Raw genomic sequence first — 12,299 nt, 5'->3', positions numbered from 1 at the left:
AAAAAAAAAAAAAAAAAAAAAAAGAAAGGAAAAGCATTAAATATCTGACGTGACTTCATAAATATTTTGATTAAGCTATTGGGAGTGGTATGTAAAATATAAAATAAATTGTTCCTGGAAGGCCTTACTTTTTTTTAAACAATGGTGCCCCTAAGTTACAAGAGCTATACATTACAGTATTAATTACTGAGGCTATGTTATGACATGTTACATCGCACCTGCATTTAATAGAATGTGATGAGACTTTTTCTATATCAACTTGTGATTTTTAGTACAAGAACACCTTTTATAAATATACTGTCTTGTTAGAAATGTAAATCTTGTAGCTTTCTATAATAGGTGCTTGGAAAATGCACAAGAGATTTAGCTTTGAATCTCAGGTACCTCTGATATAGTGGTGACATGCTGAATATTTTTTACATGACATGCAACTGGAATCAGTTTCTTGTTACAGTAATGTGAAGGAATTCTCTTGTTTTAAATTTTGCATCATCATTGTGTGCTGGCATAACTGGACAATGTTCTGTTTCACTTTAATGTCTTGATTCTGACTTATTTCCTGTAGGAAGTGCATACACTTAATGGATCCTAATCTTCTAACTTTGAATTAAGCATTACTTTGAATGCTGTTGCACACGTGAAGAGCAGTGATTCCCATATATGCCTAAATAGAAAAAGAATGCCACGTGTGTAAGGTCTGCCTAGCAATGAACTCATTTTTGTAACATCCCTATGAGGCAGCTAAATAATTATCATCTTTTCTACACATGAAGATGTTTTTACATTAACTTATTTTTCTAAAATGTCACAGAATGAATCTGAGAATTTAGGAGTCTGATGAGAGTCTTGTGAACTATATAATATAGTGCTTTGCAATCCAGCTTTTGTGTTACATTCAGCTTGATCCATTAGATACAGAAAATTGCATTAACTTCTTACTGCTTGTGTCTGCAGTGCAAGGCACTTAAACACGTGTGATCTCAAGCACCTGAGTAACCCCGATGTAGTGTCACACACATGATTCAATACTTTGCTGGACTTGTGTCTTCAGTGACCACATCCTTTAAAATGCACAAGGGCATTTTAAAGTGAAGGCTGAAAATACAGTATTGAACATGTTGGGCATGTGATACTTGACACTGCACCTGTTGTATGCACTGCATGTAGCTATAACTATTTGCATTGCATACCTCTCTTAACATGCCAGGCAAGAAAAGTTAGAGTCTGATGATTGATTTTCCTTGCCTTATGCCATTATAATTGCCATTCTGTCTTTTGCTTATCCCAACTGTGCCTAGGTATTGCTGTTTACTGTAGTAATTGCTTTAATTAAGGTGTCAGAGTGACAACTTTGTGACACCTGGCTCCATATTTATAATTTTTTTTGAAGAAAATGCTGATTATGTTGAATTTTGCAATTTTTGATCCCTATTTAAAAGAGACATCTGTCTTGGAGAAACAAGTGAATTGCACTGAGCCTATTTTAAGTTACAAGAAGAGAAAGGATTAGAAAACCAGTTGGATGCAAGGTGAATTTATGCATGCAAAGTCTAATTTAGCATTGAAATAGCCTCAGGAAGACATAGACTCTTAGCTGATTTCTTATTGCTTCAGTGACTCTAAATAAAATTAAAAGGCAGTAAGTTAATGTTAGGAGTTAAGGTTTCTAGTGCAGTGCTGAGTGATAGGACTACACTGTATTCATATTTTTTATCCCAGTGTAAACCCTTATTATGATATTACCATTTTTTTAAAAGATCTGTATACCGTAATATATGTTGCCTCTGCTATTTGTTAGGTTGTTTTTTTTTATATTTTAGGCTGCAGCCAAAGCTTTATCTCGTAATATTTCCTGGCAGGCTGTGGCAGGTAGAGTGTGGGAGTGTGTTCAGTTTCTCCTGCCTCCCAACACTGCTGAAGCAACACTACTAGTTCTTTGTGCTGTATATAAAATGTCTCGTGGCATTATCTCTGAGAGAAATGGAAATGATTTTCTACAGAGCACAAAGTGATTACTTATACCAAATGGGGTGATTTGAAAACAAAATGGCAGTCATTTGTAAGTTTCATTCAGCTGTTTAATATCGTAGCTTTCATGTTTAATTTCCTTTCAGAAAAACAGCTGCATACATAGATTTATACTTCATGTGGTTTATCTGCATGGTTGTACCTTATATCATCTGCCCAGGATAACATAGCAGTTAATAGGACCATGCTGATTTCCACCCCCTCCAAAGCTGCCTGTGTACCAGTGGTAGTATAGTGATGCTGATATTCAGGGTGTTCTAATCTAAGACATAACTGAGGCAGAATCCCTGATACCGGAGTGGAGTGCTAGTGTCCAAGTACTAACACCAATACATTCCTTAATATAAATGAAATTTTGCAAAGGACAGACCATTCAGTTTTTGTGTATTTTTCTCTTAGCAGAGTTACTTCCTGAGCTAACTTAAGATTTGATCTAAAGCCTACTGAAGTTTTTAGGAGCCATTGCATGGCCAGTCAGACCTACTGGCTGCTGACACACATTTTGGTAAAGGTGTGTTGAGATTTGATCTGTGATCTCCAAAATCATGCCTCTTGCTATTCTAAACATGCTTGGCGGCATGCACAGTTTTGGGATCAGGGATGAGACCCCAATCATGCCCTATTGGCTAGTACAGACAGAACCCAGGATCGTGATCCCAGGTTCCCTCTGGACAGGAAAAGATGCCCAGCAGCCAGCTGATTGTCAGTTGGCTCTAGAGACTGACTGGGCCAGTTTGATCCCCCAGGGCCAGTCCCTGATCAGCTGATCGGTGACTTGCAGGGACCACACTGGAGGCCATTAGAGCCATTAGAACCTGGCCACACATTCATCTGCCATTTGAAATCAGCCACAAATTTTATTACACATTTTTTCATAATAAATGTTGTGGCTTTCTTTGCTTTTTGTTGTGCCATTAATCACCTGAATTTGTGGCCAGGCAACACTATACGATACAATTAACTGGTCTTAATCACAGCTAAGTAACATGGTCTAAGTAACTGATTTAAGTAACGTCTGCAAAGGACATACTGAAAGGCTATCTCAATCAGTTTGATCTTTCTTTCTGTACAGTATTTCCACATACGGTTTACCTTTGGAATATTCTTTATTAAAATATTGCATGGTATCACCCAGTGGGTCTTAATGCAGTAAAAAAAAATCCAGTGATCCTTTAAAAACAATCATTTTCTTCTTCTCCAAAAAAGGGTTCTGTAGAAAGGCAGCTATTAGTCGTTCATTTATTACCTTCCTTACAATTGCTGTGCTTCTGTAACAAAAAAATGAATTTTTGTTTTATATTAGTGCTGGGTTTGTTTTCTTTTTTGTTTTGTTTTGTTATTTTTGTTGCTGTGCACCTTGAGCATTTTGGCTGGGAATGCGCCGCAAAGATGTGAATATCCCACAAAGTAAATATGATGCCAGGGACGTTTGTATGGTTATTGATGCACAATTTGATGTTGTTCTGTTATAAAAATACCTAGTCTCATGCTGAGGGCATCTAGCCTAGCACTAAGTGTATAACATGCAAATCCCTACATGCTCATTAGTTGCAGCCTAACATTTTACAGCTCTTGACAACAAACATAGCCACTCTTTCCAATTACTCCATCCTTTTTATCACTGCCCTTATAAACCTGACCTATTGTTTTAGAGGGAGATTTGCCTTGCCTAATGAGTAATTGTTAAAAGAATTAAATGATAAAATTATTTTTTCTCCTGTCTTCTACATTCAGAAATAGAAGGGGGAGAAGGAATCCAGCCTCACACCAGGCAAGGGGTTTCATTTTTTTAAAAAGTAAAAATAAGTTTTAAAAATTCATTGGACAGATCACAACTTTGTTGAACATCTTTTAGCTGCAAAATGGTGAGAGGAGAACTCATTAAAACAACAGTTCTAATTAGGAATGCTTGCTGTTAACTTGGCAATAACTGTATCCTGGGTTAATAGGCCCGTCTCCATTTGACATTGAAAACTTATTTAACACAGAATGTGGGTACTAGTTCAGTGAGTGCTCTAGAGTTAACTGAGTAACAATGCTGAAATCTGACCTTTGAATCTTAATTGTTTAATTGCAGATTGTGAAAGGCTTGGAAGTACTTTGATTAGACCATGCACATGCTAAGAAATTTTGATTCCGTTTTAAAGCGACCTGATAGATAAAACTGTGATCCAATTGCTAGTAAATGTCCTGTGCATTTAGGCTTAAAAGTCAATACCAAATTGGGAGAGGCAGTTTAAACAAACTTACATTAAACATAGTCACTTAATCAACCTTTTGTTGACTTCCATGTTGAACTCAAGGTAGATCTGATTTTAGCGCTGGCTCGTGATAGCCGAGTGATTCCTGGTAGCGACTTCAGGTTTGATAGCTTGACTCATTTTTGAGGTAGAGATGTAAAAGGTGAGCTTATTTCCAAAACATTTTTTTTTAGCCTTTTTTTTTTTTTTTTGTGATAACAGGTGGCTAACTAACCTTTTCAAATCTTTTAGAATTTAAAGATGATCAAAACCCATAATTTTTAACTGGAAATTTTTTTGCTTCAGATTATGGCATTAAAATGTTGTAATAAAACTGAGCTCTGTGCATCCTGAAATTATTTGAGAAACAAGACTTAAAGCAGACAGCCACTCTTGAGTGTCGCAAAACCACTAGATTTAAGTGATGAAGATACTGTGCATTTTTGTATGAAGTGTTTAGAGGTTCCTAATTATTCAGATGTTTCAAAAGCACAGAAGTTGTAGGTACACATCTTCTATAAAATATTTTTGTGTCACCATAATTTTGTAACACACTTTCCTTCGTGAGACTAGAGCCTCAATTGCTGGTCACTGATGCATATTGCATTTGCACTTAAATAAATCCTAGTTTCAAAGTGTTTTAAACCTTGATCTATTTTTGATAAACAGAAATGTAGCATTTTTATCTGATTTCCAGTCAGTGATGAATATATGCATGGAGAGAAAAATATACTGACTTGACGCAGTGATTTAAAACCAAGAAAGCAGCAGGATGGCACTAGAAATTGACATAAAGATGTATGTCTCCTATGGGAACTATACCTCCAGTTCCTTGCTTGATTACCAAATTATGCTCCCCATTTAGTCCAGACTCTATACTAGTGAAGCAGAGACTTGCCTTTACTTTTTATGAGAAAATACTGGCTTTAGCATGGAGTTCCTTTGTCTGTTGCTTCATTTTCTGAGGGACGTCAGTTAAATTAAACAAATAGCATAGTGTTGTATTTTTTAAACCACAAAAATTAAAATCAGATTAAACTATTAATTAATTATTTTGGAATTTGGATGGTATGAGTAGAGGTCTAAGAAGTATAGGCATATATTAGGAATTTCAAACACTGCTTATATATTTTTAAAAAAAATCAAAGTATGTATGATTATTTGAAATATATAATGATGAAAATGAGAAAAGATTGTTGTGTTGACAGATTTAAATTGGAATTTTTAATACTATCCAATACCAAAACCCTATAAAAGGGCTAATGAAAAGAAAATATTATGTATTCTAATGAACAGCTTGTGTAATACAATCGGTGTGATGTTTTTGTTCTGTATTATATTTATTGTATGTCAGTAAAAATAAAAATTATATGTCTTGTTTCCTTAACAGAAATGAGCATTTGGTTAATGTTTTAATTCATTGGTTCCTATACTGCCCATAATATTTAAGAGCCAGCAAACATATTATTATCATTCCGCCTCTTTTCCCTTGTTGGTAAATCACATTAAGTGCATTCCTAATAGATTATTTTTTGTATCAGCTATTGCTGTAGGGGGTGCTATAAGGGAGTGGGGGGTGGGGGAGTGTTTCACTCATCAGTGGATAAAGAAATTGGTTTATGGAATCATGAATAGAAAGGAAAATGTAGGTGTTCCATGAGGTATAACTTGAGATGTGTATCGTGTGTTAGCCCTCGATAAATACTCTCACAAAGTGAGCCTTGCAGGAGAGGCAGGTGCACAAGCTTTTAGATTTGTCCCATCTCTTATTATAAAGAGTTTTATAATAAGGAACCTTTTCACCTACCTTAATTATTTGTGTGTCATCTTGGGCACATCTATGCATTCAGTAATCCGCTTTAGGTAATGTGCATTAAATCTAGTACCGTCATGGTGAAGTATTAGAAAATGTTCATTAGTCTATTTTAATGCGCATTAGTGAAAGAGCACGTTTTTGTGACACTTTAATGTGTATTAAAATAGAGTAATGCCCATTAAAGTGCACATATTGGGCACTTGCACACATGCAGGAGCCTACTCAGATGCACTGGAAATCCAGCACATTGGTTCAGACTCAGTCAAATCTGCTGGAGCACATAAATTGACATGCTCTGGCAGGCTCGCACATCACGTGCATCAGCGGCACAGCACGTCTCCGCACTGAGAAAATGGCAGCAGTGCACTTTGAAATAAAACAAGTTCTGTGTGCTTTAGTTCAAAGCACCCCACTGCCATTTTCTCAGTGCATGGACGCACTGCACCACTGACGTGATACACAAGTGCTTTTAATTAGCGCAGATTGCTAATTAAAAGCACCCAGAGCTGCATTAGGAGCACATGTAAAAGTGCCCAGAGATGTGCCCCTTAGTTCCAGTATAAGTGATTGCCCACGTCCAATAACACTCAAATCCCTAGCATTCATTCTGATATTTCAGATAGCAATTGTCACCCTTTACCACCAGTACATTTAACAAGATTTGGAATTCCAACATCAGTTTAAATGAGAACTTTCTTGTGAGAAATGATGTAATGTGAAAATGGGCATTTACATGCTCCTAAGTTATTTTTTTCCCCTTATTAAAAAGCGACTACACCCCAAATGCATGTTATTGGGTCTCAGTTGGACTGATTCAAGTGAAAGATAAATGATTACCTTTTCAAAAATGTAATCTGGTTTCTGATTTATTCTGAGACTAACCTGCCCCCTTTCTGTATATTCTTCAATATCATGTTTGGTCAGCAGGGGGTACTACAGGAGTATACATCTATGTTCCAGCATTGTTCGGTAAGAGCTTTTGCCTGTATGAGAAGTGACATAATGTGATAGAAAGATTATGACTCGTCTGTTCCTGACCCTTGGTTTTAGAGTTAATCAGCACTTCATGCTGACCTTCCTTCGTGTAATTGAGCTTTCAATGTTTTTAATTATTTCTTTAAAACATTTCTGTGAATTGAAACTACCCTCCAAATACCAAGGGAATTAATCATTTTTTTAAAATATATTTTACTTCGTTCATCTATTCTCAATTTACTGAAATATGTAGGGTTGAATTCTGCACTCAGATATATTTGTGCCTGCAATTCTCATATGCCTGTAATCAACCTGGTACAGAAACAGCAGATTTCTTAGGGACACACAAGAAGGAGCTTTCTGGGTCATTACATCTGGTCATTAAGTATCCCCCAAGTTCCCAATTTAAACCCTCAGTCACCATCACAAGAAACAATATCCAAAATGCCAAGATACTCTGTAACATAGCATTGGTAAAAGCAGGTTCCCCCAAGCACTACAGGGGGTGACTAGAAATAATGGTCACAAGCTGGCAGAGGGTAGATTCAGGCTAGACATCAGGAAGCGCTACTTCACTGTCAGGGCAGCTAGGATCTGGAACCAACTTCCAAGAGAAGTGGTGCTGGCTTCTACCCTGGGGGTCTTTAAGAGGAGGTTAGATGAACACCTTGCCCAGGGTTGTTTGACCCCAGTACTCTTTCCTGCCATGGCAGGGGGTCGGACTTGATGATCTCAGGTCCCTTCCAACCCTACCAACTACAAGACTGGCACAGGCACACTCACGTTCAAATTTCCTCTTCGGTCACTGTTTATCTTCCTATGGTACAGCAGATCTCAGAAATAGTTGTTAGCCAACTGTATTCTAAAACTTGGCATCCCTTAGTGTGAAAGGGTCCTGCTGCATGGGTGACTAATGCCCCTGGAGCCCCCTCAGCCCTTATCAACTTTGCTCTCTTTTGGGCAACCTCCCCTTCCACTCACATTAAGAGCTAATTACATGGCTCTGACTGCCCCTTACACCACACCCACGTCTTGCAAATGATACATATGCCCCACCTGAGCTACAGGCTCTCAGCCCCAGTCCTCACCCCTTTTGGGCTGCAGGCTCCTTCACCCCGTTAGTCTCTGGTTGTGACCTCCAGTCTTTGGCCTCTCTCTCTGGGCCTGAGTCCTGGCCCTGCCGCTAGGCCAGTTGAGACTCCTGGGCTCCCTGGCCCCACCAGTCTTCAGCCGTGGCCCTTCTCAGTCTTCAGCTTATCTCTGGGCCCTGGCCCTGCTCCTGGGCCAGTGAGACCTATGGGATCCCTGACCCTGCTGGCACCCCCTCCTGGGCTGCCAGTCTCCAGGCTCTCTGGCTCCTTTCTCCGTTTGGGCCAGCTGGGGACCTCCTTGCCTCCTCTTAGTCCCTTCCACAAACCACCAGAGTTGCTTACCCCTAGCTCAGATGTTACCCAAGAGCTCCTCTCCCCGTGGATCTCAGGGCTCGACTGCCTGTCCAGCTCAGGCCCTGGGCTTATGCTTCAAACTGGCCCCCTTCTACTCGGACGACTCGAATTGGCGGCTGCCACACCTACAGGCCGCTTCTCTTCCCCTCTTAAAAGAAAAGATGCGCTAAGTGCCCTGCACACTTGGGCTATGGCTGGGATGGAGTTTAGGAATTCCTGAGGTCTAATATCTCCAGTGTTTTGAACCAACTTTGGGGGCATTGGTTATCGGATCTCATTAGCCTGTTGCTCTGAATGTTTCCAGTGCCATCTTGTTAGATGATTTGTGATTGCAGGCTGCCTAGTAAAATTACTCTGCAAATGCTTAAACAAATTTAAGACAAAATATACACACAAACTAGAGATTGGCAATCTAGCTTTATTCCTCATTCTCTAGGGCAGCTTCTGCATCCATTTTTTTTTCTTTCCAGCATCACCTCCTTCATTTGGGGAAGCCCCAGTTCACATGCAACTCTTCCTGTCCAGCTCAAGCTAAATGACCTTTGTTCAGGTGTGAAGTTTTAAAGCTTCTAAGCAACGCTGAGTTAAAACCTTTAACATATAAAAATAAAAATGCAACCCCCTCGCCTCCCTGCTCCGCCCCGTGATTCTGAAAGAAAACTATACACCGGAGACATTCCTGTCAATTGTATCTTCATTTGTAAACCAAGAACATCATTCATATTGATTACAAAAACTTGGCAACTCTCAATATTTTTAAAGTAACCATGGCTTATTGCCTCAGGAGTAAGCTTATTTTTAATTTTTGTTAGACGCCTACATAAAGAGTAAGATGAGCTCATTTTAGTTTAAAACTTAAACGGGGATTTTTTTTTCTTTCTTTGTAATGTTATCCAGTGCACAACAACTTTGCTGTGACATGAAGATGGTCATACCATAAAGACTGGTTAATTATTTAAATTGACTATTCTTTGTTGGAGCCTACCATTGATGCATCATTTACTGGGCTTATTTGGCTTAATTACTAGAATCATGCTGTTAACAGTGATGAGAAACCCATTATTACTCTGTGCAAGTATAATGCTTGTTTACACAGTACAAGGAGAGCGTCACTTACTTCATAAATGTATTACAGTGTCCTCTAGCTCTGTAGCATTGAGCCATTCCTTCCCAGGCAACTTGCCAGAGAACTTAGGTACCAGTCTGTTGAATGCCTCTTTCAAACAAAGACCCCTATTGTAGTCTTCCAGAGAAATGTATATAAATAGCACATATAAGTGTAATATCAGATCTGTGGGGCAGTAGGCAGCACAACAGTTGCAAACCAGAGGCTCTGACCTCTTACTCTCATAAATAAAGGCTGTAAAATCAAGCCTTTATCAGTATGTGAGACTGAAGTCTCCTGCTGGAGATGTGTTAACCTGCGTGCAGGAAGGGGAGCAGTTGATCTGAAGGGGAATAGAGTCATATCCACCCCATCCACTTCATCTCTCCCTAGGCTCTCTTGTGTCCAATGTTTACACGTCTACCCCCAATCAAACCGTCGCAAACAAATGTGCACTAAAGCCTCTTCAACCAAGAGGATTTTCTTCATAAACAAGTGCTTAGAGGCATTCTGTAAAACAGTATTAAATTATTTCAGCTAAAATGTGTTTTTAGAACACTCGATTCAGCCCTGCTCATTTTCTTCCCAGGTGCATGCTTTGGGTGCTAACCCACCTGTACCATCCTTTGTTAATCACAGCTGATAGACCTGCTTTTTATTTTGTAAGTGGGACTGTTCAGAGACTAGGAAGTGTATAAATAAAAATGAATGAAAAATTCCTTCCCTGGCTAGTAATGAGCCTTACTGAGACTGGAATCATTCCTGTAGAAAGACTTTAGAGAGACAATGACACAGTCATTATGATCCACTCATGTGTTAGCACTGGAGGTTATCAAATGCAAGTGAAAATTAGGCAAGAGTATAAGAATATTACATGGGCCAAAACAAAAGAAGCAGAAGGGCAAGGCACAATGAGTTGCAACTAGCATGGCATGCAAAAGGTAATAAAACAAGAATTTTGCAAGTATGTCAGTGGAAAAAGATCAAGGAAAACCGTTCCCTTACTGAATGCAGAAGGCAATCTGGTAATAGAGAGGCTTGAAGGATTTGGCACCTTTTACATTAGTTTTCTTAAATAAGGTCAGTTACTAGATGACATGCAGTTGGCAGCAAAGATAGGAGATAAGCAGCCTAGAATAGTGGAAGAACATATTACGGATTACTTAGAGAAGCTGGATTTTTTTCAGATCAGCAAAACCAGATGGGATGCATCGCAAGATACTGAAGGAATAGCCTGATGTAATTTCATAACCATTGGCTCTTGAGACACAGAGGTCCGGTAAGCTCCTGGATCACTCAAAAAGGGCAAATGTAGCGCACATCTTTAAGAAAGGGACAGAGGATCTGGGAAACAACAGACCTGTCATTTTGCTCTTGGTACCTGGAAAGATTATGGAGCAGGTCCACAAGGAAACTACTTAGAAGCACCCAGAGGAGAACTAATTTAACCAACTTTATTTTCTTCTAGGACAAGGCTTTATGGATGACGGGTAATGGATGTGATGCTCCTTGACTGTAGCAAGGTTCTGGACACTGCCTTCCCTAAAATCCTCATTAGCAACCTAAGGAAATACAGTCTAGTTGAAACTACTGTGAAGTGAATGCATAATTAGATATATCATCATCAGGCTCAGCAAATTGTCACCCATGGCTCTGTGTCGAGTGGAGAGGAGGTATGGAGCAGGGTTCCCCAGGGGGTCTGTCCTGGGTCTGGTAGTGTTTAATATTTTCACTGATGATTTGGAGGACAGGACTGAAAGCATACTTAACAAATATGCAGATGATACCAAATTGGGTGGAGTTGCAGACACTCTGGAGGGTGACTTTGAATTCAGAACGACCTTGATAATCTAAAAGTGCTCTGGAATCAAATGAATGGAATTCAGTAAAGACAAGAGCAAACTGCACTTGGGACAGAACAATCATAGTCACTCCACAGTCTGTAATTGTGCATGACTAGCCTGCAGCACAGCAGAGAATGACCAGGTGCGTTGACAGTGAACCATAAGCTGAACATGAGCCAGCAGTGTGTTCTTGTTACAAAAAGGTTAATAGTATACTGGACTGAATCAATAGGAGCATCACTTAGAAATCAAGGAAAGTGATTCTCCTACTTAACACTGATGAGGCCTCACCTGGAGTACTGCATCCAGTTTTGGGCCCCTCGCTTCAGGAAAGAAGTGGACATTACAAAGAGTCCAGTGGAGAATGACAAAAATAATTAGAGACCTGGGAAGAACGATTTATGAGGAAAGGCTGAAAGAGCTACAGTATTTTGTCTGGCAGAGAGAAAACTAATGGGGGATTCGATACCAATTTTCAGATACCTGAAGGGTGGTTATACGGAAGATGTCAATAAGATTATTTTCTGTGGTCTCAGCGGACAAGACAAGGAGCTATGGTCTTAAATTGGAGCACAGGAAATTCAGGTTGGAGGAAATTTCTCACCATCCAGCTACCCGGAGAGGTTGTGGCATCTCCATCCTTGGGAGTTTAAGAGCAGTTTAGATGGACGCTGGACAGGTAATTATGATCAAAGAACAATCCTACCTTGTGCAGGCGACTGAGCTGGATGACTTCCTGAGGTCCCTTCCAGCCCTACCTAACTTTGAGTCTATTAAATGCTCTTTATCCAGAGCAGTGCTGAATGACACAGTGGACGATTTGATAAAGCAGTTTGTCTCCTATAC

General features: G+C 39.4%; 1 long non-coding RNA gene across 1 annotated transcript; it reads left to right on the top strand.

Moving 5' to 3' along the window:
* The first annotated feature begins 6 nt into the window (after positions 1-6).
* Positions 7-5,661, top strand: LOC109301374. Its single transcript, XR_002098522.1, has 2 exons — positions 7-2,541; positions 2,725-5,661. It is a non-coding gene; the product is annotated as an uncharacterized LOC109301374 (long non-coding RNA).
* Positions 5,662-12,299: the final 6,638 nt, after the last annotated feature.

Source organism: Gavialis gangeticus, unplaced genomic scaffold (assembly GCF_001723915.1).
Source record: "Gavialis gangeticus isolate Ggan-Ray unplaced genomic scaffold, GavGan_comp1, whole genome shotgun sequence".
Lineage (NCBI taxonomy): Eukaryota > Metazoa > Chordata > Crocodylia > Gavialidae > Gavialis > Gavialis gangeticus.
The sequence above is the reverse complement of the archived record's forward strand: the minus strand, read 5'-3'. Positions and strand labels throughout refer to the sequence as shown.